The 27,096-nt window shown below is 46.0% G+C and overlaps 1 long non-coding RNA gene and 1 pseudogene across 1 annotated transcript in view; one reads left to right on the forward strand and one right to left on the reverse strand.

Moving 5' to 3' along the window:
• The window catches only part of LOC126184912 (uncharacterized), a 495,668-nt gene that overhangs the window by 377,088 nt on the left and 91,484 nt on the right, over positions 1-27,096 (reverse strand). The gene's annotated exons all lie outside the window — the stretch shown is intronic.
• On the forward strand, positions 2,871-2,985 carry LOC126186113 (5S ribosomal RNA; annotated as a pseudogene).

The following is a 27,096-nucleotide window of genomic DNA, read 5'->3' on the forward strand; positions in this document are numbered from 1 at the left end:
AGAGTGTTCGTTTTCTACACTGTACTGTAATGTTGTAGCCATTAGATAGAGTTGAACTAGATGATGCTTGACATGAAGACAGCTGGTTGGAATCCTGCTGCTGGAAGAATCTTTTATGAGTAGAATTTGAGATGTAAGTGGACAACAAATGAAGTTATTTCGGCACAAAAATGATTCAAATGGCTCTAAGCACTATGGGATTTAACATCTGAGGCAGGCTTAAAACTACTTAAACTTAAATAACCTAAGGACATCACACACATCCATGCCCGAGGCAGGATTCGAACCTGCGACCGTAGCAGCAGCGCGGTTCCCGACTGAAGCGCCTAGAGCCGCTCGGCCACAGCGGCCGGCCGTTATTTCGGCCCTGATCATTACATATGCATTTGTGCAATGTCTTGATTTGACAAGATCTGTGTAGTTCGATACAATGTTTTATAGCAATTGGCGAATACATTTCATGGCATTACATATACGCCAAGGACCTAGTTCAAATTGTATACGTCTCACAGTTTCTTCTGGCGTATAAACACATCACACTATTGACAGTTGTGTGTTGGTCAGATAGAAAATTAAGATCCTTAGCCACCTTGGTGTTACTAGTGAGAAGTGGCCTTTTGTCACCACTGGTTTTATTTCCCTTCTTTCCTTACTTTTCCATAATCATCCGTGATAACATGAGCATAACATTAAAATTTACAAGTACTGTTTAAACACAATAGAAATGTTCGTCTGCAGCATCGCTCACTGTCGGAAGAATGCAATAACGAACAGCTGCAGAGGGATCTTGCCTTGCTACAATGTTAAGTATCAGTTACGTGTAGCTCCAAATTCCTATACGATTGCTTGTGCTCTATGATGAGATTATTTTTCTCCCTTAGCTGTCAAAGCCCGCTGATAAATAAGAACTCTGATGACTCAATATAAATGCTATGCTACTGTTATCAGTGTGTGCTGTAAAACATTTTAGGTATTTGTTTGCGTCACTGTCAATTATTAGCTTCCTTCTATGACAATCCAAGGGAAGTGAAACATATCTAACATTAATTTGTAATATGAAATTGTATAGAATAAGAACACAGGAAGCACGTGTTCGTTGCTTACAAAATTTAGAAGACATCACTGGACGTAATTACAGTTTTGTTTTAATTTGATCTCCTATCCAATTAGCTTGGTTTCAAAGACAGGAATTTGGCTTCAATGAGTTCCATAAACTACATCGCAATGTAATTAGAGGACACTGTACGCCTGATTCAGTTACACTGAATTCTATGACCTAATGTTGGGTGTATGTAGAGGACACTCACTGTAATGCTACATTTAAAAAGCAACACTTGTTCTCGTAATCTGCATTTTACAAAGCAGCGACGCTACCTCGAAACGAATTACATTCGCATCTTTCATTGAAGTTCGTTGGAGGACAGAGTAGTCTGAAAGTGTAGATCAACTCTTGAATAGAACACCTGAATATTTGAAACATAATACACACATACTAAAATTTTATGTGAGTCGTAAACACATGCATTCACGACTTCCTATCATGGCTTACGTCAAAAACAGAGGCGGCAACAGGAATTACATCCGGCCGCAGAAAGACAAGAGAAATGCTAGAAACGGCGGACAGGACGAATGCTCATCACATACGACAGTGAAACAATATAGGAAGGAAGAGGGGGAGAGATGCTACAGACAAAACGTGGCACGTAAATGACATACGCGTGTGAGCAGATGTGCAGGCGGCCGTTCCTTGTTAATGTCGCGGATTTTTGTAGCAATACCATAGAGAAAAAAATAATGTACCGAAAAATTTCTCTCTCTCTCTCTCTCTCTCTCTCTCTCTCTCTCTCTCACACACACACACACACACACACACACACACACACACACAAAGTCACAAAATGGCAATGCAGCTGAAGTTCACAAAATAGAAAAACGTGACCGAAGCTTTTAAGTGTTCCTGTGCTCCTACAAAACTAGGAAGAAAGAGCGGCAAGACAGCACAACTTGTGTGCGACGTCTTAGTCTCTGTATGTCGCTCTTCCCGTTTGGAACTCAAACGTCAAGTGATAAGAATTTAAATTGAGCCACTGTCAACAACGTGTGGTTCAGAATTTCTTATACAATTGTTCTTACTCTGCCACGAGGTTAGCTTTTTTTTCCGTTATCGTTCAGAACTCGCTGATGAGTAAGGACTTTGGTTAGTCAGGTGATGCGTCCGTGGGTTGATAGCATGCCGAGAATTTAAGGATTTTTAATGCCTCGTTAAATGGATAGCCTTTTTCTTTATTTTGTAAACAAGAAATCCAGGAGGAAACAGGTAATAATGGTTCTTGACTTATGCGTAGCAGCATGCGGTCCTCAAAATATTTCCCCCCATTTATGACTCACGCAACAGAAATACTGACGAGACGAAACATGATCTGCGCTCATCGCGAGACTCAATGCTGCCTGTGGTGATGCGGGCACGTGAGGCGGTAAGCAAGAACACTAAACTAAAACCAAACTCCGCCCGTACTGGCCATGAATGCCCACCGGTACCGACCGGCCGCCGTGTCGTCCTCAGCCCACAGTCGTCACTGGATGCGGATATGGAGGAGCGTGTTAAAATGGTTCAAACGGCTCTAAGCACTATGGGACTTAACATCTGATGTCATCAGTCCCCTAGGCTTAGAACTATTTAAACCTAACTTAACCTAAGGACATCACACACATCGATGCCCGAGGCAGGATTCGAACCTGCGACCGTAGCAGCAGCGTGGTTCCGGACTGAAGCGCCTAGAACCCCTCGGTCACAACGGCCGGCGAGGGGCGTGTGGTCAGCACACTACTCTCCCGGCAAAGGAAGTACACGGTGGCTCTACTTGAGCCAAGGCAACGGCCTTGCCGCAGTGGATACACCGGTCCCCGTCGGATCACCGAAGTTAAGCGTTGTCGGGCGTGGCCAGCACTTGGATGGGTGACCATCCGGGCCATGCGCTGTTGCCATTTTTCGGGGTGCACTCAGCCTCGTGATGTCAATTGAAGAGCTACTCGACCGAATAGTAGCGGCTCCCGTCAAAGAAAACCATCATAACGACCGGGAGAGCGGTATGCTGCCCACACGACCCTTCTATCCGCATCCTGCGGAGTGCTGCTGCTGCTGCCGCTAGTTGAGCCAACATAGACGGAAAACTATTTACCGTTGGAGTAGCCAACTTTACAGAAATAAATTCAGGCAGTGCGCTGCAGGATTTGCGTTGTTAGTAGTGTTGGTGTTATGACTTACTCTCAGGCGCAGGCACTGGTACGGCGACGTAGAGTTGAAACGTAAGCATCAGTGTCCTTTACAGTTGCAGTCAACATAGGTGACCAGGGCTTTATTCATAAAGCTGTTTTATCAAACCAACAGCAACAGTGTAGACACATTAAAGGAATACAGAGGTCCTCTTTTCGCTCCGAGGATAACGAACATGATTCGGAAGTTCGAATTAACTGGCCATTTGGGAATTGCCCCTGGGAGAGGCCGACGACCAATTACGCCACAAATTGATGAAGTAACTGTTACCGTGACTGCGAATGCTGCACGTATGCGATCTTCAACCAGTGCACGACCTGCGTCACGACACCTGAACACAGCCGCGCGATTTAGGGCGCCATGTCACGAATTGCACAGCCCTTCCCGCCGAAGGTTCGAGTCCTCCCTCGGGCATAAGTGTGTGTGTTGTTCTTAGCATAGGTTAGTTTAAGTAGTGTGTAAGTCTGGGGACCGATGACCTCAGCAGTTTGGTCCCTTAGGAATTAACACTCATTTGACCATTTTGACAGCTCAACATTTTATGATCCACTGCTCGAAAAGTTCTGCCAACAGTTGTGAAATAGCATCCGTACAAATATTACAGGCTGTTGAGTGTATGGCTGCACGAAAGATTGAGTAATACTGCACAACCACCAAATTACCTTCAAAATGGTTCAAATGGCTCTAAGCACTATGGGACTTAAAATCTGAGGTCATCAGTCCCCTAGAACTCAGAACTACACTACTGGCCATTAAAACTGCTACACTAAGAAGAGATGCAGATGATGAACGGGTATTCATTGGACAAATATATTATACTAGAACTGACATGTGATTACATTTTCACGCAATTTGGGTGCGTAGATCCTGAGAAATCAGTACCCAGAACAATCACCTTTGGCCGTAATAACGGCCTTGATACGCCTGGGCATTGAGTCAAACAGAGCTTGGATGGCGTGTAAAGGTACAGCTGCCCATGCAGCTTCAACACGATACCACAGTTCATCAAGAGTAGTGACTGGCGTATTGTGACGAGCCAGTTGCTCGGCCACCACTGACCAGGCATTTAGTTGGTGAGAGATCTGGAGAATGTGCTAGCTAGGGTAGCAGTCGAACATTTTCTGTATCAAGAAAGGCCCGTACAGGACCTGCAACATGCGGTGGTGCGTTATCCTGCTGAAATGTAGGGTTTCGCAGGGATCGAATGAAGGGTAGAGCCACGGGTCGTAACACATCTGAAATGTAACGTCCACTGTTCAAAGTGCCGTCAATGCGAACAAGAGGTGACCGAGACGTGTAACCAATGGCACCCCATACCATCACGCCGGGAAATACGCCATTATGGCTATGACGAATACACACTTCTAAAGTGCGTTCACCGCGATGTCGCCAAACACGGATGCGACCGTCATGATGCTGTAAACATAACCTGGGTTCATCCGAAGAAATGACTTTTTGTCATTCCTGCACCCAGGTTCGTCGTTGAGTACACTATCGCAGGCGCTCCTGTCTGTGATGCAGCGTCAGGGGTAACCGCAGCCGTGGTCTCTGAGCTGATAGTCCATGCTGATGCAAACGTCGTCGAACTGTTCGTGCAGATGGTTGTTGTCTTGCAAACGTCCCCATCTGTTGACACAGGGATCGAGACGTGGCTGCACGATCCGTTACAGCCATGCGGATAAGATGCCTGTCATCTCGATTGCTAGTGATACGAGGCCGGTGGTATCCAGCACGGCGTTCCGTATTACCCTCCTGAACCCATTGATTCCATATTCTGCTAACACTCATTGGATCATCCAACGCGATCAGCAATGTCGTGATACGATAAACCGCAATCGCGATAGGCTACAATCCGACCTTTATCAAAGTCGTAAACGTGATGGTACGCATTTCTGCTCCTTACACGAGGCATCACAACAACGTTTCACCAGGCAACGCCGGTCAACTGCTGTTTGTGTTTGAGAAATCGGTTGGAAACTTTCTTCATGTCAGCACGTTGTGGGTGTCGCCACCGGCGCCAACCTTGTGTGAATGCTCTGAAAAGCTAATCATTTGCATATCACAGAATCTTCTTCCTGTCGGTTAAATTTCGCGTCTGTACGTGGTGTAGCAATTTTAATGGCCAGTAGTGTACTTAAACCTAACTAACCATCTGAGGTCATCAGTCCCCCAGACTTAGAACTACTTAACCTTAACTAAGTTAAAGACATCACACACATCCATGGCCGAGACAGGATTCGAACCTGCGACGTTAGGAGCCGCGTGGTTCCAGACTGAAGAGCCTAGAACAGCTCTGCCACAGCGGCCGGCCGAATTACCTTCGATCTCGATAAGCAGCATCCGGCAGGTGAACGCGATAAACGGAGTCCTAGTCAAGGACACGACGGCCCAAGGGATGTCTACCGGCCGCCGTGTCATCCTCTGCCTTGCGGCGTCATGTGGATGAGGTACCGAGAGTCATGTGGTTACCACAGCGCTCACCCGTACGTTTTGCATAATTTCAAGACTGTGTATTCGCCACTGTTCAGTCAATTGGCATCACGAGGCTAGTGCACATCGTAACAGACCTCCCACCGTGGAAAAATCTTTGACAGTACCGGGAATCGAACCGAGTGCAGGCAGAAATCTACACTGACCACTCAGCAACAGGGGCGGACATCCGAACACGATCCCGGCCGCAAACAAAAGTGACCTACGCACCTGCTAAACCAAATCACTGCATGCCTGAGTCGCGCATTGCCGCCTGGCCGTCTACACACACTTCTACCTTTATACCACCAAACGTCTATGAAGTGGCCCCGACATCACTGCTGCAGATTCCATTCCAGATGTTCCCTTGCCCACCTTCTTCGCACACTGCGGTGAATGGCGTTAATACTGTTGTTCGTAATGGGCGCCTGGAGACAAAATTGACTGTAAATTGCTTGGGTCGGCACAGCCCTCCTAGTTGCCTCCAAAAAGGCGGCGCGTAGCGCTGTTGAGTTCTCCTCGGTGTACCTAGAAGCCGTAATTTGTAGGTAGCGGTCATTAGCTGGTGTTACTGACCGCGTGCGACCACTAAGGGGCGAGTCTCACGTTTTGTGCTTCCCGAATGAGGTTGACTGTTCCAACGACTTAAGTGAGGTGACGCCAGTGCTGATAACACTTCTTGCAGTGAAGTCGGAGCCGGCCGGAGTGGCCGTGCGGTTCTAGGCGCTACAGTCTGGAGCCGAGCGAACGCTGCGGTCGCAGGTTCGAGTCCTGCCTCGGGCATGGACGTGTGTGATGTCATTAGGTTTAATTAGTTCTAACAAGAGAACCTCCCCATCGCACCCCCTCAGATTTAGTTGTAAGCTGGCACAGGGGTAGGCCTTGAAAAACTGAACACAGATCAATCGAGAAAACAGGAAGAAGTTGTGTGGAACTATGAAAAAATAACCAAAATATACAAACTGAGTAGTCCATGCCCAAGATAGGCAACATCAAGGACAATGTGAGCTGAGGAGTGCCGTGGTCCCGTGGTTAGAGCGAGCAGCTGTGGAACGTGAGGTCCTTGGTTTGAGTCTTCCCTCGAGTGAAAATTTTACTTTCTTTATTTTCGCAAAGTTACGATCTGTCCGTTCATTCATTGACGTCTCTGTTCACTGTAATAAGTTTAGTGTCTGTGTTTTGCGACCGCACCGCAAAACCGTGCGATTAGTAGACGAAAGGACGTGCCTCTCCAATAGGAACCGAAAACATTTGATCGCAAGGTCATAGGTCAAACGATTCCTCCACAGGAAAACACGTCTGATATATTGTATACGACACTGGTGACGGCATGTGCGTCACATAACAGGAATATGTTGTCGACCCATCTAACTTGCACACTTGGCGAATGGGTAAAAAGATTCTTCTACCTTGCCCGATTTAGGTTTTCTTGTGGATGTGATAATCACTCCCAAAAAAGTGATGAAAACATAAGAGTTTGTCACATAAACTGCAACAAATGAATGCAAGTTTCACAGTCGCACAGTTTTCCCTGTGCTCTGTCAAAACATATGTTTTTCACGTTTTCAAATGTTTCCGTGTGTAGACCGTCAAATCCTGCATATGTCCAAGCAAATCTGAACATGTCCTGGAATTTTGGAGAGCGAAGTTGATTATGTGTGAGTGCCTGAACTTTGATAATTGTCTGAAAATAAAAAATTAAACTTTTCACTCGAGACAAGATTTGAACCAAGGACCTCTCGTTCCGCAGCTGCTCATGCTAACCACGGGACCACGGCGCTCGTAAGCTCACACGTTCCTTGATGTTGCCTACCTTGCACATGGACTACTCAGTTTGTATATTTTGTTTATTTTTTTCATAGTTCCACACAACTTCTTCCTGATTTCTCGATTGATCTGTGTTCAGTTTTTCAAGGCCTATCCCTGTGCCAACTTATAACTAAATCTGAGGGGGGTGCGATGGGGAGGTTCCCTTGTAAGTTCTAGGCGACTGATGACCTCAGAAGTTAAGTCGCATAGTGCTCAGAGCCATTTGAGTAAAGTCGGAATAGTGCATGGTATAAGCTTCGAGGCATGCTGACAGACTGAACAGTGTACAAAAGTTGCCTTGTTTACAGCTGGAGAGACATTGCGCTTTACTGAACTGCACTGAGAATGAAATGGCTTTACGTAGCCATTTCCAGTCGTAAAAATAGCATTCAGAAAGAAGTCTCTGATTAAAAAGAAAACTGTATGGTCCATTTGGACGTGTTATCCTCTGTACCCTTTGAACTGACTTACCCATCCAGTTATGGTGAGACATACAGATTCCATATTCTTAGATTTCCGGTACCCGTTTGATATGGTGCCCCACTGCAGATCGTTGAAGGTTCAAGCGTACGGAATAGGTTCCCAGATATGTAAGTGGCTCGAAGAGTTCGTAAGTAACGTTGTCCAAAATGGGGAATGTTCATCAGAAACAAGAGTACCGCCAGGAATGCCCCAGGGGATTATGATAGGACCGCTCTTTCTCTCCATATACCGGGCGATCAAAAAGTCAGTATAAATTTGAAAACTTAATAAACCACAGAATAATGTAGATAGAGAGAGTAAAAACTGACACACATACTTGGAATGACATGGGGATTTATTAGAACAAAAAAAAAAAAAAAAAAAAAAACAAAGACGCGTGAAAGATCTCTTGCGCGCGTCGTTTGGTGATGATCGTGTACTCAGCCGCCACTTTCGTCATGCTTGGCCTCCCAGCCAGACTTCAGTCCGTGCGATTATTGGCTTTGGGGTTACCTGAAGTCGCAAGTGTATCGTGATCGACCGACATTTCTAGGGATGCTGAAAGAAAACATCCGACGCCAATGCCTCACCATAACTCCGGACATGCTTTACAGTGCTGTTCAGAACATTATTCCTCGACTACAGCTATTGTTGAGGAATGATGGTGGACATATTGAGCATTTCCTGTACAGAACATCATCTTTGCTTTGTCTTACTTTGTTATGGTAATTATTGCTATTCTGATCAGATGAAGCGCTATCTGTCGGACATTTTTTGAACTTTTGTATTTTTTGGTTCTAATAAAACCCCATGTCATTCCAAGCATGTGTGTCAATTTGTACCTCTCTATCTACATTATTCCGTGATTTATTCAGTTTTCAAATTTATACTGACTTTTTGATCACCCGGTACATAAATGACCTGACACACAGCGTAGGCAGCAGTTTACAGCCCTTTGCTGTTTATAGGGAGGTGTCGTCGTGGACTGATTGTCGGAGAATACAATGTGGTTCAGACGAAACTTTTGTGATGTCAGCTTGCTCCAGATTTAGAAAAATATAATTTAAGGGGAGGTTTACTATCTTTGGCCCGAAAAAAGAATTTCTTTGAGATTTTTTTTCTCGGGATGTGTTATAGATATCAGTGTCAAATTTGGTCAAATGTTTATTATTATTTTCTCTACAAACTGGAATATTTTCGACCGGAAATGTCGAACAGCAAAGGCGGAAGTGCCGTCGGAACGAAACAAAATTTCGATGTAGACCTCCACGCACGGCATGTGACAGGTCAGCCGGCTCGTCTGAAATCAAAATTGAGTTGACGCTAGTGAAGTATATAAGATTCTTTAGGAGTTGTACTTCGCTTAACTTATTTGGACCATAGGAAACAAAATGGCGGCCATTTGAAAAAATAGGGTTTTTTCATTGATTTTTCGACTTCGTCGGCTAAGTAAAAATTTTTGTAGTTGATGGATCGGAATAAAAGTGGTACAACTCCTAGAAAATTTATTTAGCTTCGTTGGAAACAAAGAATCATGCTAATCGGTTCAGTAGATTTGAAGTTACCATACCGCGCGATAAAAAAAAGTAATTTCGAGAAGTTTTGACTACATATAAATGCAGTATTATGCAATGTACGTTCAATCTGCTGTTCCGGGTCCATAAATTAGTCCTTCCTCTTCCTCATAGAGGGCGTTCTGCTCGATGTGGACCATCCTGTGCTACTCCAGAGCCGCTCGTACGGCCGGTGACAAGCGGTTTTCGGCCGCTTGAATCCGGTGGTAGTCCGAATGCTTGGCGAACTGCGTCGAATAGAGTCCCAGGGTGACGTCCATCGTTGTCATGGTCTTCATAATTGCTGAATACCCTTCGTTGAAGCTGCTCACTGCCAGGAAAGTCGCAATCTCCACAGTCTTCGCACCAGAATGCAAATGCTTGGGGGCTAACTTCCAAACACACGCGTTCAAACTTTCATTTGAATTTTGTATGTTTCCTCCCAAGCACTGGTACAATAACTCGTCCTCCGAAAGAAAAAAAACTGGTGCGTGAAAAAGGCCGATTTAAGGCAGGTGCATTTTTTTGTTCGACAGCGAATAACAAACATTTCGGTTCCGTATTCGGAAAAACCGTTTCAGGGGTGGATTCTAAACACTTTTATGGATCAAAAAAAGGAATTTTTTAAAATATCGATTTTTTTAACCAAAATCTCCCCTTAATACGGGTGAGTAGGAAAAACGATCACGTAGCATTCGAACACAGCATTTGTAGTGTACCACTTGGCGCAGTCACATCGATTGAGTACCGATGTGTAACGTGGCAAAGCGATATGAAATGCAACGCCCACTGCAGGCTGGTAGTGAAGAAGGCGAATAACCGACTTTGTTTTATTGGCTGAATTTTGGGAAAGTGTAGCTCATCTATCAAAGAGACGGCGGTTATAATGCTAGTGCGACCCGTTCCTGCGTACTGTTCAAACGTTTCGGATCCCCAATAGGGCCGGATTAAACTAAGACACCGAAGCAGTTCAGATGTGTGCTGTTAGATCTGTTAGCGGTAGGTCCGTTAAGCACGTGAGTATTACGAAGGTGCTTCGTACATTCAAATGAGAACCCCTGGAGGGAAGATGACGTCGTTTTGCGAAACACTACTGAGAAAATTTAGAGGACCGGCATTTGAGACCGACTGCAGAACGAGTCTAGTGCATTTCGCGAAAGGACCATGGAGGTAAGATGAGAGAAATTAGGGATCGTATGGAGACTTATAAACAATCGTTTTTCCCTAGCTCTGTTTGCGAGTGGAACAGGAAAGGAAATGCCTAGAAGTGGTACGTTGTGTCCGCGGCCATGCACCATACCTTGCGGAGTATGTATATGCAGATGTAGATGTACAGTTTGGCATAGTCTCTGAGTTGCGTTGCTACTTGGAGTTATTCATAATTAACAGTAATTACCGGTGTGGAAAGAGCGATCCTACGACTGACTGGAGATCGAACCACGAAGCTATAGTTGTGCAGCAGCATGTAATCACTGACTAACTTATTTACAAATATCTTTTCATACAGTGTAAAATTTTACATATTTACATCACAGTAACAGGAAAAAATCAGTTTAAAAATTGTATACATTATAACACGTTCACATCGCATTGTTCAATTTGGAAATTGTCAGAGTATGCCTCCTACTTATTTTTCATCTTGGCTCGTCTTCTTTGTTATGTGAGCTTAGAAACACTTTACGTTTTTAACTTATGTATGTTTGTTTCTCGTGGACGATAAATAGTTTCGACAAGAAGAGAATAGAAGCTTTCGAAATGTGGTGCTACAGAAGAATGCTGAAGATTAGATGGGTAGATCACATAACTAATGAGGAGGTATTGAACAGAATTAGGGAGAACAGAAATTTGTGGCACAACTTGACGAGAAGAAGGGATCGGTTGGTAGGACATATTCTGAGGCGTCAAGGGATTGGAGGGCGGCGTGGAGGGTAAAAATCGTAGAGGGAGAAAAAATGGTTCAAATTGCTCTGAGCACTATGGGACTTAACACCTGAGGTCATCAGTCCCCTAGACTTAGAACTACCTAAATCTAACCAACCTAAGGACATCACACACATCCATCATCCATGCCCGAGGCAGGATTCGAACCTGCGACCGTAGCAGCAGCGCGGTTCCGGACTGAAGCGCCTAGAACCGCTCGGCCACAACGGCCAGCGTAGAGGGAGACCAAGAGATGAATACACTAAGCAGATTCAGAAGGATGTAGGTTGCAGTAGATACTGGGAGATGAAGAAGCTTGCACAGGATAGAGTAGCATGGAGAGCTGCATGAAACCAGTCTCTGGACTGAAGACCACGACAAAAACATGTTTGTTTCTATTGTCTCTTTTTCAACTGTTGCTGTGGTTTTCCTTTTGTGCTGCGTTTGTATGTATGAGCAGTTTCACATCCGAGTGTAACATTGTTACTAGGAATCTGAGTGATAACCTGAGCAGACGTTAAAACACCTGACTCTTACGTAATAACACTAAAAAAGAAAGTAGCACATGTCGATTTCCTTACTGCAGTTCTGTTTCAGCATTTCAGCATATCGTAACAAGTTGCTGGTATTACGATTCTTTGAGTGTAGTTGATTTAATACTCTAGCTTTACGTCGTGAACATCACAGAAGGATCGCGTCTGGCGAAACGAGCTTTAAACTTAGCCTGGTTTTAACTGCTACACTTAGACAATTACCTCGCGCTAATATACACGGCCCAGTCACTTTAATGTGACCACCACCTATGTTGGAAGTCAGCGTGCAGTAACTATTCACAACGGCAGATGGCAGCACTAGCAGTTAAGGGTATATGAAACGCGTCTGAGTAAGGTAGGCGCGGAAAACAGCAGTTGTTGTCGTAATGCGGAAACCGAGGGGTTTACCTGACGTCCAAAACGGCATGATCATTGGCTTTTAGGCTAGGGGTGGAAGCATTTCCGGAACTGCTAAGTTTGTAAACTGTTCGTGTGCCGCTACGGGCGAAGTGCATGGAAAAATGGAGATAGGCAATGAGGCAACTGTGATGCACCACGGGCCGTAGATGATAGGAGTGAACGAATGCTGTGGAGATGTATAAGGGCGAACAGAAGTGCAACTGTTGAGCAACCGATAGCCCGGTTGAACCAAGGGGCTACCAACAATGTCTCCTCAACGAGTGTTCAGCGAACGTTTCTGCGTATGTGCCTTCGCAGCAGGCACCTGTTTCATGCACCCGTCCTGACTGCTGTTTATCGGCGACTGAGGCTGGATTTTGCACTCCAATACCACAACTCAAAGTGTGGAAAGAGCAATCCTAGGACTGACTGAAGATCGAACCACGAAGCTATAGTTATGCAGCAGCATGTAATCACTGACTAACTTATTTACAAATATCTTTTCATACAGTATAACATTTCACATATTTACATCACAGTAACAGGAAAAAATCAGTTTAAAAATTGTATACATTATAACACGTTCACACCTCATTGTTCAATTGGCCTTTTCATCGGACAGATGGCGAATGGCGTGTACTGTAGTAAAAGTCAGAAAGTAGACACTCTGCAACATTCGTCGGAGTGGTCCACGCCAGAGGTTCAAATGGCTCTGAGCACTATGGGAATTAACTTCTGAGGTCATCAGTCCCCTAGAACTTAGAACTATTTAAACCTAACTAACCTAAGGACATCACACACATCCATGCCCGAGGCAGGATTCGAACCTGCGACCGTTGTGGTCACGCGGTTCCAGACTGTAGCGCCTAGAACCTCTCGGCCACCCTGGCCGGCCCACGCCAGAGGAAGGAGCGTTTCGGTCTGGGGAACGTTTTCGTGTCATTGCCTGGATAACCTCGTCATTATGGAAGCACAGTGAATCAACGCAAGTACGCATCTATGCTTGGGGACCATGCCCAATCTTACATGCATTTTGTTTTTCGTCGGCACGATGGCATCTACCAGCAGGACAATTCAACATGTCTCGCAACTCTCAGTGTACATGAATGCTTCGAAGAGAATCAGAATGAGTTAATTGTACTCCCCTGGCCACCAAACTGTCCGGATTCAAACCCTGTGGAGAATCTGTGAGACACCTCGATCGGGCTGCTCGCGCCATAGATCCTCAACCGAGAAACTTAGCGCAGCTGACCACGACACTGCAGTCGGCATGGCTCCACATCCCTGTTGCTCACATTGTGTGACTGGACAGAGTACTTAGCAAAATAGGGCTTAGCTGCTTAGGTCATCAGTCCCCTAGAACTTAGAACTACTTAAACCTAGCTAACATATGGACATCACACACATCCATGCCCGAGGCAGGATTCGAACCTGCGACCGTAGCGGTCGCGCGGTTCCAGACTGAAGCGCCTAGAACCGCTCGGCCATCGCTGCCGGCGCCCCAATTGGGCGACTGAGATTAACGTCACCATCCGGGCGCAGCCCCGAATCCTCCCGCGGTCAGAAAAATGGTACCGAATCCTCCAAAGCCGGCAAGGGTCTGAAAAACGATGGGACCGAATCCTCCCGTTTGAAGCAGGTAGCAGTTCTAAACGTTATGAATACTTCAAGCAGGCAAAGGAAAGCATATGAAGTTACAGTAGAAGATGTAAAAGTTTTTCGCGTGTATTGTATGTTTAAAAGTTTTATCTTTTATGTTATTGAGATAAAGTCCAGCCGGCACAGCGCCAGCGACTAAGTCCCGCTCAAGCTCACGCTCAAAGCGTGCATAAGTGAATCAAATTTTTTGTTTAAAACATGGGAGGGGTAGGGGAAGAAGATAAGGAACATAGCAGAGATAATTATATTATTGTCTATAATACAACATACAGTGTGTCAGTTTGGGTGGATTCGGTCCTGTTACCTGCTTACCTACCTGTCTTCGGGAGGATTTGGTGCCGCCCCCCCCTCCCCCCCCTCCCCCCCCATCCGACTGACGAATCAACATCAACAGTGGAACATGCCCGCGCTTCATGACAGACTGAGGAAATGTGTGGAATTTACTCCAGAACGTTGACGCTAAGTCTAGTGACGAGGAAATACCTCTCCTTACTATGACTTCCGTCACAGGGATTCGAACCAACTACTTCCGTACTGAGCCCTACCGCAGAAGTGTACGCTAGCGACTTCGGTTACCGAAGAGCCCGACAGTAAGTCTGACTCAAGTTACAAGTAGCATTTACAACAAAAACACTATGATATCAGGGAAAAAACTCTACAACGGTTCACTTCATCATCACCGCACAACTGAATAACGCAAGTGTTATTAAAAACACCACAGCTGTATTTCAGTTACGTTTATGGCGCCACAATCGGTTTCATTTTAAGTGAACATCTTAGTTCTCAGAAAGTGGCAGAAATGTGTCGGCGTCATGATTCAAAAATGTCTAATCACCAAACACAAGCACAACTAGCGCATTGCAACGCTTCACAAGCCGTCTAGCACAAGCACAACCATTAGTACATGCAACTTTGTAAGGATTGGTTACGAAGAGTGTTGGTGACTTTTGGGTCACCTGAAAATGTTCGTTTTAGCACGAAACCAGTATGTGGCGTAATACACTTACCTCAAATATGATTGTGTTGGTTTTCATTAGGATAAAATGGTTCACTCGATATCTGCAAAGGAGGAATCGGAAGATTGCCCTCCAGCGTCAACAAACAGGAAAGAGATTTGTTCAAAAAAATGGTTCAAATGGCCCTGAGCACTATGGGACTTAACATCTGAGGTCATTAGTCCCATAGGCTTAGAACTACTTAAACCTAACTAACCTAAGGACATCACACACACCTATGCCCGAGACAGGATTCGAACCTGCGACCGTAGCGGTCGCGCGGTTCCAGACTGAAGCGCCTAGAACCGCACGGCCACCAACGGCCGGCGAAAGATTTGTATTTGACTGGATTCATGTGAAGTCTGTAGTGCCACAGAACTCTGTTCTCGTACGGTAGATTTCCGATCTATGGGTATTTTGCAAATTTTCGCCGGCCGCGGTGGTCTCGGTGGTTCTAGGCGCGCAGTCCGGAACAGCGCGACTGCTACGGTCGCAGGTTCGAATCCTGCCTCGGGCATGTATGTGTGTGATGTCCTTAGGTTAGTTAGGTTTAAGTAGTTCTAACTTCTAGGGGACTGATGACCACAGCTGTTAAGTCCCATAGTGCTCAGAGCCATTTTTTTTGCCAATTTTCTGTATTCAACATCCCCTATCCTGGTCCGACAGTATGATCAGTTTTTCTCCTCTATACCCTGCATGCAGGACAAGGCAGCAAATACAGACCACCTCATGTAGAACCCGATTGAATACAACTAGCGAGCTGGCATTTTCGCCGAGTTTCAGCACACAATATGGCGAGTATCCTGACGTTCGCAAGTATTTCTTTTATCGTTTGTCGTCGCCGAATTACGACATCGACTTTGCTTTTTTCCGTAATGAAACTACAGATTTTTTCCGTGGCACTTGAAAGAAGCTTCTAAGAGAATTTCAGCGATATAACGTCTATGGGACTTGATCAAATAGTATCAAGATAAGAGCGCCGCAAACCATTGTCCCTCCATGAGAGCCGGCCGCTGTGGTCGAACTGTTCTAGGCGCTTCAGTTCGGAACCACGCTGCTGCTACGGTCGCAGGTTCGAATCCTGCCTCGGGCATGGATGTGTGTGTTGTCCTTAGGTTAGTTAGGTTTAAGTAGTTCTAAGTTCTAGGGGACTGATGACCTCAGATGTTAAGTCCCATAGTGCTCAGAGCCATTTTAACACTTTAGCAGAAATAATACACAATGCAAATGTCGCTCAAAGGCACCTCGAAAGCACGTGAGGGATCAACCAAACCAGTGTTCTGCGTTCTATACATTCCATCGCATTTAATTCCCCTCACATTTCGCATAATCTACAGCTTCATGGCAATGACTTCCAGAATTGGTTGGAGTTCTCCGAATGTTATCTACAAAGATGCTAAGTGATGCGTCATATTTATGCAAAATTTTGGTTACGGAAGAAGCATCGTTTACAAACCAGGGGAAGGTCAATCTTCGCAATATGCAGTAATCGTCAGCTGAAAATCCACGCTGACTCAAAAAAGTGGATAAAAACAGCGCTCTTGGTCTATTTACGTTTGGTGCGCGTTTTCAAGACCCATATATTTGATCCTCGCTCTGTTGATGGGAATATAAACACACTTAAGTATCTCGAGTTCCGAAAATATGCTGCTGCCGCAGTTAGTGGAAGCCATCACCACCACCACCACCACCACCACCACCACCACAAACTTGACGGGACTTGAGTCCACTGAAAAATTGAAGGATCGCTGTGAGCCTGCCTTCAGAATGTATAAAAGGTCTGAAATGGCGTTTTTATAGGACAAGAACGATAGAAAATGGGAGAATGGACAGATCAAAGTATGAGCAGAGACCCAACGGCGATGAGACCGTCAGTTGGGGCGATACCGGTGCCGAAGGATCAGCGTCGGATGAGGGTACGGGACGTCACCAACAGCACGACAGAGAACCGAAAGGTGATCACGAGGAGAGTTCTGGAGAAAGGCAACGGTGTTCGAAGCGCGAAGGCGAATTTGGTGTACAAGCGGCGGAATGCGGAGAAGACGGCGGATGTCGTGGTTGGAAACGTAACGCGGAGCGTTTAGTATAAAACGGAGTAATTTGCTCTGTACCACCTGGGCGTGGAGATCATGGGTGTCAGCAGCCAGGCCCCACAATTCGCAGCCGTACAACAGGAGAGACAAGACGCAGGACGTCCAGAGGAACAGCTTGAAGTGGACCGAAAGGGCAGGGCCCTTCAACAGGGGGAAGAGTTGGTGTAACATCCCGTAGGCCTTATGACAGACGCCATCGACCTGGGGTTTCCACGTGAGGCGGGTGTCGAAGGTCAGACCGAGGTAGGTGACTGTCCGGGACCATGGAATACGACGACCATCGAGTTCCACCAGACGAGCAGGCGGAACCCGTTTATGAGTAAATAGGATGGCCTGCGTCTTATCAGCGTTGATCTTGATCTTCCACTTGTTGCTCCGCTGGGTGATCAATTCGAGATGGCGGGTGAGATTAAGAGCAATTAACTGGAGGTTGCGATGTGAAGTGAAGACAGCAGTGTCATCCGCATAAATGGCCAATTGATGGGAGACACGGGATGGGATGTCGTTGGTGTAGACGGCATACAGAACCGGGGAGAGCATAGGCCCCTGGGGCATACCCGCTTCCACGGCCCGGACCGAACTCCGGCTGCGGCCTTGAATAACGTAGAATGACCGCCCGGTAAGAAAACGCCGAAGAATGTAGATGAGGTGGAGAGGGCAGCCAGTGGAAGACATCCCACTGGACGTAAGGCTATCAGTGTGGTATCAACACGACGGATGTCCCTCCTGTTACGGTCAGTGCCGGCACCCCAGTCGGGACCGACAGAGAAGAGAAGACTGTGAGAAGAGGTCAGCCAATCGCACGCTGACTGACGTCCCTCCAGGACGACAACGCAACAGAAGCGACCCCTATGTGAAGACGATATATGCGGCGCGCCCCACTGGTGGCAGCCCGCTTCGATAGCAGCTTCATCGTTAGCCACTTCGTTAGCCGACGCATCGCAGCCTCTTCATTATCAATCTCTACGTAGCACAGTTAGAGATCAGCAGTCACTGCAGTTCAGTTGACAGACTTTGTTAGTAGCGGTCGCTAGGACCAGACTTGTTAGTTGTGTTTGTCTATTCTCAAGACGACTAGGTTAAGTATTTCTACTTGTCTTGCTGTAATAAAACTCATTAATAAGAGTTGTTTGATTGTTTGTTTAGCGAACCGAGTATGCAGGATTCCTAGCCACAACACCTCTCATTCCGCACACGTCACGACAGAACACATTTGGAGAGCATTGGAACGCTCTTTCAGTAAATGTAGAATGGTCTGTATACTCAGCAAAATTTAACATTTCTGTACTTTTATATCTACATCTACATCCATACTCCGCAAGCCACCTGGCGGTGTGTGGCGGAGGGTACCCTGAGTACCTCTACCGGTTCTCCCTTCTATTCCAGTCTTGTGTTGTTCGTGGAAAGAAAAGATTGTCGGTATGCCTCTGTGTGGGCTCTAATCTCTCTGATTTTATCCTCATGGTATCTTCGTGAGATATACGTAGGAGGGAACAATATACTTTTTCACCTTCCTCGGTGAAGGTATGTACTCGAAACTTCAACAAGAGCCCGTACCGAGCTACTGAGCGTCTCTCTTGCAGAGTCTTCCGCTGGAGTTTATCTATCATCTCCGTAACGCTTTCGCGATTACTAAATGATCCTGTAACGAAGCGCGCTGCTCTCCGTTGGATCTTCTCTATCTCTTCCATCAACCCTATATGGTACGAATCCCACACCGGTGAGCAGTATTCAAGCAGTCGGCGAACAAGTGTGCTGTAACCTACTTCCTTTGTTTTCGGATTGCATTTCCTTAGGATTCTTCCAATGAATCTCAGTCTGGCATCTGCTTTACCGACGATTAATTTTATATGGTCATTCCATATTAAATCACTCGTAATGCCAACTCACAGATAATTTATGGAATTAACTGCTTCCAGTTGCTGACCTGCTATAGTGTAGCTAAATGATAAAGTATCTTTCTATGCATTCGCATCACATTACACTTGTCTACATTGAGATTCAATTGCCATTCCCTGCAGATCCTCCTGCATTTCAGTACAATTTTCTATTGTTACAAGCTCTCGATATACTACAGCATCATCCGCAAAAATCCTCAGTGAACTTACGATGTTATCCAGAAGGTCATTTATGTATATTGTGAATAGCAACGGTCCTACGACACTCCCCTGCGGCACACCTGAAATTACTCTTACTTGGGAAGACTTCTCTCCATTGAGTATGACATGCTGCGTTCTGTTTTCTAGGAAACGTTCAATCCAATCACACAATTGGTTTGGTAGTCCATATGCTCTCACTTTGTTCATTAAACGACTGTGGGGAACTATATCAAACGCCTAGCGGAAGTCGAGAAACACGGCATCTACCTGGGAACCAGTGTCTATGGCCCTCTGAGTCTCGTGGACGAATAGCGCGAGCTGGGATTTACCCCCGATCGTCTTTTACGAAGCTCATGCCGACTCCTACAGAGTAGATTTCTAGTCTCCTGAGAAGTCATTATACTCGAACATAATACGTGTTCCAAAAGTCTACAACTGATGGACGCTAGAGATATAGGTCTATAGTTCTGCACATCTGTTCGACGTCTCTTCTTGAAAACGGGGATGTTGCGAAAATTAAAACAAGAGGCATATTAAGAAACACCGACGACTTCCGAAGACATGAAATGCCTTATACACTCCTGGAAATGGAAAAAAAAACACACATTGACACCGGTGTGTCAGACCCACCATACTTGCTCCGGACACTGCGAGAGGGCTGTACAAGCAATGATCACACGCACGGCACAGCGGACACACCAGGAACCGCGGTGTTGGCCGTCCAATGGCGCTAGCTGCGAAGCATTTGTGCACCGCCGCCGTCAGTGCCAGCCAGTTTGCGGTGGCATACGGAGCTCCATCGCAGTCTTTAACACTGGTAGCATGCCGCGACAGCGTGGACGTGAACCGTATGTGCAGTTGACGGACTTTGAGCGAGGGCGTATAGTGGGCATGCGGGAGGCCGGGTGGACGTACCGCCGAATTGCTCAACACGTGGGGCGTGAGGTCTCCACAGTACATCGATGTTGTCGCCAGTGGTCGGCGGAAGGTGCACGTGCCCGTCGACCTGGGACCGGACCTCAGCGACGCACGGATGCACGCCAAGACCGTAGGATCCTACGCAGTGCCGTAGGGGACCGCACCGCCACTTCCCAGCAAATTAGGGACACTGTTGCTCCTGGGGTATCGGCGAGGACCATTCGCAACCGTCTCCATGAAGCTGGGCTACGGTCCCGCACACCGTTAGGCCGTCTTCCGCTCACGCCCCAACATCGTGCAGCCCGCCTCCAGTGGTGTCGCGACAGGCGTGAATGGAGGGACGAATGGAGACGTGTCGTCTTCAGCGATGAGAGTCGCTTCTGCCTTGGTGCCAATGATGGTCATATGCGTGTTTGGCGACGTGCAGGTGAGCGCCACATTCAGGACTGCATACGACCGAGGCACACAGGGCCAACACCCGGCATCATGGTGTGGGGAGCGATCTCCTACACTGGCCGTACACCACTGGTGATCGTCGAGGGGACACTGAATAGTGCACGGTACATCCAAACCGTCATCGAACCCATCGTTCTACCATTCCTAGACCGGCAAGGGAACTTGCTGTTCCAACAGGACAATGCACGTCCGCATGTATCCCGTGCCACCCAACGTGCTCTAGAAGGTGTAAGTCAACTACCCTGGCCAGCAAGATCTCGGGATCTGTCCCCCATTGAGCATGTTTGGGACTGGATGAAGCGTCGTCTCACGCGGTCTGCACGTCCAGCACGAACGCTGGTCCAACTGAGGCGCCAGGTGGAAATGGCATGGCAAGCCGTTCCACAGGACTACATCCAGCATCTCTACGATCGTCTCCATGGGAGAATAGCAGCCTGCATTGCTGCGAAAGGTGGATATACACTGTACTAGTGCCGACATTGTGCATGCTCTGTTGCCTGTGTCTATGTGCCTGTGGTTCTGTCAGTGTGATCATGTGATGTATCTGACCCCAGGAATGTGTCAACAAAGTTTCCCCTTCCTGGGACAATGAATTCACGGTGTTCTTATTTCAATTTCCAGGAGTGTAACATAGGCCTATGCTCCGTTAACTCCAGATGAATCCACTGTGCAGTATTGCTTCTCCAGAATCACTTTATAGCGTGTAGCACTGCTCATGGTCAACATTTTGAGGAATTGATACGAATGCCGTAATGATAAACGCACGAAATGTACCTGACTTACGTGTTTTCTTACATTTGGTATATGTATAATAGTGCAGGCGTTTGTGGAACCTGTTCTCCTGAAGAGGGGACTGTGGTTTGCGGCGCTGTTATCTTGATACCATTCGATCAATCACATATGTGTTATGTTTTTGAAGGTCTCATAGAAGCTTCTTTCAAATGCCATAGAAACGAGTCTACAGGGTGTTACAAAAAGGTAGGCCAAACTTTCAGGAAACATTCCTCACACACAAAGAAATAAAATATGTTATGTGAACATGTGTCCGGAAACGCTTACTTTCCATGTTAGAGCTCATTTCATTACTTCTCTTCAAATCACATTAATAATGGAATGGAAACACACAGCAACAGAACGTACCAGCGTGACTTCAAACACTTTGTTAAAGGAAATGTTCAAATTGTCCTCCGTTAGCGAGGATACATGCATCCACCCTCCGTCGCATGGAATCCCTGATGCGCTGATGCAGCCCTGGAGAATAGCGTATTGTATCACAGCCGTCCACAATACGAGCACGAAGAGTCTCTACATTTGGTACCGGGGTTGCGTAGACAAGAGCTTTCAAATGCCCCCATAAATGAAAGTCAACAGGGTTGAGGTCAGGGGAGCGTGGAGGCCATGGAATTGGTCCGCCTCTACCAATCCATCGGTCACCGAATCTGTTGTTGAGAAGCGCACGAACACTTCGACTGAAATGTGCAGGAGCTCCATCGTGCATGAACCACATGTTGTGTCGTACTTGTAAAGGCACATGTTCTGGCAGCACAGGTAGAGTATCCCGTATGAAGTCATGATAACGTGCTCCATTGAGCGCAGGTGGAAGAACGAAACTAAAATGAGCTCTAACATGGAAATTAAGCGTTTCCGGACACATGTCGACATAACATCTTTTCTTTATTTGTGTGTGAGGAATGTTTCCTGAAAGTTTGGCCGTACTTTTTTGTAACACCCCGTATAGTTCCATTCGAAAAAAAGTCTGTGTCGTAATTCGGGGACTATAAAAGATACAAATTACTTGCGAGCGTCAAGAAATTTGCCATATTGTCCGTTATAACTTGTCGAAAACCGCACTCCGATGCATTTATCCATCTTGAAGTGGACTGTGTTAGCTGCCTCACACTGTACGTATTCGCTAATCTGACCACCTCCCTTCCCCGAGTTATTATCCGAGAGAGAGGTGCTCTCGCGACTCGCTGCCAAATGAAGCACTTTACACGGGACGACGGCGTGCTGAGTCAGGGCGCAGTGACTGGCGTATGATCCAGTTAGGCGGTGACCGGCCCTAACGGTGCGGCCCACAACAAACACAGTGTCGATACATCATCGTCGCCGGTTCCGAGTAGGCGCCCTTCTCGGAGGCAGCGTCCCGCGCGCTTCCCGGAAGCGGCGCTCGCATAATGCGTCGCCTTCCTCGCCCTGCGCCCACAGCCCAGCGCCGGTTACGTCACCGCCTCCGCAGGTCGGGGTCACCAGCCGCCGACCTACCGCTCGGAGCTGTCCGCTCACGAAACTGTAACAGCTCGCAAGCCAACCAGGTGTGGCGTAAATTTCTTTTTTTATTTTATTTACTAGCTGAGTACCCCCGCCTTGCCTGGGTATGTATTTATTTCAATCTTCTATTAATCCATTCCCTCCTTCCCCATCTCTCTGTCCATCCCCTCTTTCACTCCCTTTCTGTTCATCTCCTTCATCCTCCCCCCACCTCTCTCTCTCTCTCTCTCTCTCTCTCTCTCTCTCTCTCTCTCTCTGTCCACCTCCTCCATTCTCCACTCTCTGTCCATTTCCTGCTGCCTCTCACTCTGTTCATCTCTTCTTCCCCCCTCTATCTGTCAATCTGTCCTCTCCCTCTCCTTGTTCATCTCTCCCTATTCCTTTTCTCTGCCCATCTTATCCTTCCCCTCTCTCTGTCCAGCTCCTCCTCATCCCTTTTTCTGTCCACTTCCTCCTCTCCCCCTCTCTGTCCATTTCTCCCTACCCCCCCCCTCTCTCTCTCTCTCTCTCTCTCTCTCTCTCTCTCTCTCTCTCTCTCTCTCTCTACCTTTCTCCTCCTCCTCCCTATCTGTGTCATTCCTCCTTAGCCCCCCCCCCCCCAATGTATCCATCGTCTCCTACCCATTCTCTCTCCACATTACCACGCTCATCCCAATAGAAGGCTCGTGATTCTTACCCCAGTATTTTATTCCAGATTGTAACTAATGTGGCACTAAATTTGGTTAAAATCGTTTCATTGGTTTAGGATGGGCATTCTATTCGTGGATTTGCCTGCATACGCACACTGAAGCGCCAAAGAAACTGGTACAGGTTCAAATGGTTCAAATGGCTCTGAGCACTATGGGACTCAACTTCTGAGGTCACTAGTCCCCTAGAACTTAGAACTAGTTAAACCTAACTAACCTAAGGACATCACAAACATCCATGCCCGAGACAGGATTCGAACCTGCGACCGTAGCGGTCTTGCGGTTCCAGACTGCAGTGCCTCTAACCGCACGGCCACTTCGGCCGGCGAAACTGGTACAGGTATGCGTATTCAAATACAGAGGTATGTAAACAGGAAGGATCAATTGTTAGATAGGTTACTGCTGCTACAATGTCAGGTTATCAAGGTTTAAGTGGGTTTGAAGTGGCGTTATAGTCGGCGTACAAGTGATGGGACAGAACATCTCCGAGGTAGCGATGAGGTGGGGATTTTCCCCTACTACCATTTCACAAGTGTACCGTCAATATCAGAAATTGGGTGAAACATCAGATCTCCGACATCAGTGCGGCCGGAGAAAGATTCTGCAAGAAAGGGACCAACGACGACGCAAGAAAATCGTTCAGCGTGACAGAAGTGTAACCCTTTCGCAAATTGGTGCTGATTTCAATGCTGGGCCATCAACAAGTGACAGTGTGCGAACCATAAAGATTGTTGGAAGTCTCTAAGTGCACTCATTATAAAATACTGGATGAGTACAGTACGGGTATTCGTGCGTCGTGGGCTACACTTTTTTTCAATCTCATCCCTTTGTGGTTCTTACTCTCAGAGCTATGATTTACAGACAGTAAGTGGTATGTATACAAAGTTTGGATGACATCAGTATAGTGATTTACGAGCAGATGTGGAACATACATACATGCATACGTACACTCACTTTTACGACGTGTATGGATACTGATTTCTCACTCTTCGTGGGAAAATTTGAATCTAAACTACCTGGTCATGGAACGAGTTACTAGACAGATTACAGAGCGTCAATTGGAAAATTTATGAACAAAATATGTGAAGATTTATCAACACACTGAGAGAGTCTTCTTCTTTTTCTTGTGTGTTTGTCTCGCAGCGGTGCAGGGTCGGTGTGGTTATTATTAACGGATTTGGCACGGTTAATTTAAGGCGCGACCGGATGCCCTTCCTTTTGTCACTTCGTTCAGACATTTAAGGTTATGGGTAGTTATTGTGACTGGGTGGCTTAGTGGGAAGCGAGGTGTTATGACACAGTCACTTAGGTTATTTCCAATCTTGAGAAACGACAAAATGGTCACGCGATAGACAAAATAGCACATAAGTTTTTACGCAAGGAACATATCCATATCTGATATGGAACTAGTTAGAAGTTGGCGTTCATAAACAGAACGACGTCCCACTCTATCGATATAAACCAAATTCTGGAACTGGAATTTTTTCCCGAGAGCCCGACAGCACAAAAGCAATTAATGGTTCGCAAGGCACTATGTGCAGTAGATACTTACGACTAACAACCTAACAATAAACGATTTCGTAAGCTACCTCTCCATATACAGCAATCGAATTGGAGTGGAAGCTCCACCAGAGGTACGAAATACTTTTTTCAATCTTTATGGACGGCATTTTCCACACTCTTAAACAGTCCTAGTATATCAATTATTACTGGTTTCTCCGTCTTAAGCTTACTGCAACTAATTAAAGTGAATTTTACACCAGACGCGTTTCGCTTTTATTTACAAAGCATCTGATGTGGTCATTCTGCGAATTGGATACATATATTTGTACATTTTAATTGTTTTAGATTAAAAACAGCATTTTGTTTATAAAGTTGATGTGCAGTTTACTTACGGTGCTTCTGACTCTTGTTTACATATTCTCAAAACCACTGCTCTTTTCCTCTTTACTAGCAGAAGTTCCTTTTGATATCAACCTCTTCGGACAAACAGGGAAGAAGCAGTGGTTTGGAAAACATTTAAACAAGAGCCAGAAACACTATACGTAAATTGCACACCAACTTTATAAATAAACTGCTATCTAAAACTACCAAAAATATACAAAAATATGTATCAAATTTGCGGAATGACCACAGAAGATGCTTTGTAAACAAAAGCAAGACGCATCTAGTGTAAAATTCTCTTTAATTATTTTGCAGTAAGTTTTAGACGGAGAAACCAATAACAACTGATTTTAACAGCTGCAAACAAACATATTAATCCTAGTATATTTCTGGTCAAGAACATTGATAAAATTGATTCTAATTTTAGTTCTTTTCAAGTTAAGCCAACCAGAAGATTTTATTTCTTTCTTTTTTTCTAATTAATTTTGTTTTTGTAATACGTATTACTATCCTTTCAGTAATAAAATATTCCAACGTTTTAGGGAGGCTGGAAAAGAACGTGAAAGTGGTGGGTGTAAGGCAAGGCTACAGGAAACCCGAAGTTCCCCAGTAAGTCCTAGGACTTTCTCTCTTTATGTCTCACTTATCAGTTTTTTCATATCTGTCAATGATCTGTTCTAGAGAAAAACGCCAAGTTCCACCGTAGTTCGGAGTCCACGTTAAGCTGTGGGTGCCCCTACAACTAGAGTAAGTCAGTTTAAAATTCTAAGAAAGGCAAAGGCATACCGCTTCGAAAGAAACATTGTGGTGTTCAAATAAACTTTCGGGTTGATGATAGTTTTAAGTTCCTTACACGTTCTTATGAACTAGGGACTCAAAAATACGAGGGCTATTCGGAAAGTAGGGAAAGATAGGTCGCGAAATGGAAACCACAATAAAAATCAAAACTGTTTTATTTGCAAAATTTAGCTACACCTTGCAGCTACTTCTATACCCAGTCGCCGCTCAGACTTGAGCATCTCTCGTAGCGTTGTACCGACTTTTCAATTCCCTCGTTATTGAAGACAGCCACCAGTGCTTTTTGACAATTTTCTACTCTGGACTGCAGCTCATTTTCTGAGTCAAAATATTATCTTCATAGTCAGCGGTTCATTTGAGAAGAGATGAACCTCAGGGGTAACAAATTACGGGCTGTATTGTGAGTGATCAAACACTTCCCATCGGTAACGCTACAGGAGCATCTTCATTGTCCCTGCAGAGTGCGGCCGAGAATTGTCGTGTAGAACGAACCGCATGACAATTATATTATGTGGATTGCATAACTTCAGGCGAATTCTTTCGCCATGCCCTTGTACTTGGCGAGAGACGCTAATTTCTAGCCACCTTTACATTCTCACTGTGAGCTCAGAACTGAAAAGAGCGACATGATGGGCTTTTGGGATTCCAATCGCTTTCCTTCCGCGCGCGCGCGCGCGTGCGTGCGTGCGTGCGTGCGTGCGTGCGTGTGTGTGTGTGTGTGTGTGTGTGTGTACTACGAAACTGAATGTCTTTTTTTTTCTCCCAAGTGTTTCCGTGAGATTAATCAGCTCACCACATTCCTTAGGTAGGCGTACCAC

This window comes from Schistocerca cancellata, chromosome 4 (assembly GCF_023864275.1).
Source record: "Schistocerca cancellata isolate TAMUIC-IGC-003103 chromosome 4, iqSchCanc2.1, whole genome shotgun sequence".
NCBI classification, from domain to species: Eukaryota; Metazoa; Arthropoda; class Insecta; order Orthoptera; family Acrididae; genus Schistocerca; species Schistocerca cancellata.